Here is a 1985-nt window from a genome sequence, read left to right on the forward strand (position 1 = left end):
CAAGGAGTAGATCCATAGAAGAGACATGATTACGCATAATGCTGCACCGAGTTTCAAGTAAAAGTGGGGGAAACTTGTGATTTCCCTGTGTTATTGAGCCAAGACAAGAGAGCTCGAGCAAATGGAGCATAGTGTTCGGGCAAGAAGCATAGACCAAGTTAGCGTGCATTTAGGTGCCATCTTGAGGGCGGTTGGCCAGAGGGCCACACCTAGAGGGGTGACCTTGGAGGGGCCAAGAGGACCCAAGTTGGGAGATGACCAAAGTGCTTGAATGCCACTATGCTAGAGTCTATCATGTGGGGTGCTGTATGAGTGCGGTTGACCTAAGCACCACGTCCAAAGGGGTGCATCACTAGGTTGATGCTGCAAGCGTGTAGTTAGTGTGAGGGGTCATGTCTGGTGGGACACACCAAGTGAGTGGCAAAGTGGGTGGTCATTCATTTTATTGAGGGTCATTGATTAATGAGGGCACTTCGAGGTCGTAACCTGATAAGGACCAAGGGATGAAACCATGGTATGACCCATATGATTACAACTAAGATAGGTTAGGCGGTTCGAGCTGCAACAAAGCGGAGCAGCAATGAGATCAATCTACATCAACAATGGATGACTACTGTGGGCGGTGCCTCATGTAACGGGACCTCGACCCAATCCTTGAGGGCATAAGTGAGAGACATATGAGTAAATGTCAGCTGTGTGCAACAAGATAGTTGGGTGTGGTCTTGGCGTCGATGAGCGCATCGACATAGTAAGTGGGGCAGAGTGTTATGGTCAGGCCTTGGTCCTGCCATGACTGACCCTGAATCGAGTAATGGTCGAGACCGAGCTAGCGGGAAAGCGATTCTAAGGAATGCAGGCATGCATTCCGAGCTTTGGAACATGATGCTAACATGTTGTGGGGGCAATAGGAGCCCTGGGCCGCAAGATACGCGGGGAAGTTCAGGGAAGTACGGGGCAGTGGTCGGACACCCTCAAGCCAAGTAGCCTGGCGGGTGCCATCTGTGGAAGCAGTGTGCGGGCGTTCCGAGCATGGGAATAGGTTGGGGACATTATGTGTGGACGGTCCATGTCCTAAACCCCGAGATATGCAGGTAAGTATAAGGCAATATGCCGGTGCCCAGGGACCAGCTAGCTAGTCAGGTGCTGTCGGTCTAAGCCATGTGCGGGCACCATCGGCATACGCTGGGCCCTGGTGCGGGCGGTTGCCTTGAACACCATCGGCAAATGCTGGGCTTTGGTGTGAACGGTTGCCTCGATCACCATCAGAACACGTTGGGCCTTGGTGTGGGTAATTGCCTCGAGCACCATTGGCAGAAGATGGCCCCTGGTGCGGGCGGTTACGCCGAACACCATCGGCACACGCTGGGCCCTGGTGTGGGTGGTTGCCTCGATCACCATCGGCACGTGCTGGGCCTTGGTACGAGCTTTTGCCTCAACCACCATCAGTAAAAGATGGCCCCTAGTGCAGGCGGTTGCCTCGATCACCATCGGCACACGTTGGTCGATCACCATTGGCACATGCTTGGCCCTGGTGTGGGCGGTTGCCTCGAGCACCATTGGCACACGCTAGGCCCTGTTGCAAGCGGTTGCCTCGAGCACCATCGGCACACGCTGGGCCCTGGTGCGGGCGGTTACCTCGAACACCATCGGCACACATCGGCCCCTGGTGTGGGGGGTTGCCTCGATCACCATCGGCACACGTTGGGCGTCCACCCAGACCCCTTGGACCCCCCACATCACTCGGTCGATGCTCGCGTCGCGACCCCAGGTCAGGTGGGATCACCCGTTGAATTTAAGCATATCAATAAGCGGAGGAAAAGAAACTTACCAGGATTCCCCTAGTAACGGCTAGCGAACCAGGAAGAGCTCAACTTAAGAATCGGGTGCCCCCGATATTCGGATTGTAGTCTGGAGAAGCGTCCTCAACGGTGGACCGAGCCTAAGTCCTTTGGAAAGGGGTGCCAGAAAGGGTGAGAGCCCCATTG

General features: G+C 55.1%; 1 non-coding gene across 1 annotated transcript in view; it reads left to right on the forward strand.

The window, feature by feature from the left end:
- The first annotated feature begins 1759 nt into the window (after window positions 1-1759).
- LOC149513176 (25S ribosomal RNA) overlaps window positions 1760-1985 on the forward strand; it is a 3390-nt gene continuing 3164 nt past the window's right edge. The window contains exon 1 of the ribosomal RNA XR_016330945.1: window positions 1760-1985. This exon is cut by the window's right edge and continues 3164 nt beyond it. This is a non-coding gene — a ribosomal RNA (25S ribosomal RNA).

The sequence above is a fragment of the Durio zibethinus genome, chromosome 20 (assembly GCF_047325235.1).
Source record: "Durio zibethinus cultivar Kanyao isolate XHJ-2024 chromosome 20, ASM4732523v1, whole genome shotgun sequence".
NCBI lineage: Eukaryota > Viridiplantae > Streptophyta > Magnoliopsida > Malvales > Malvaceae > Durio > Durio zibethinus.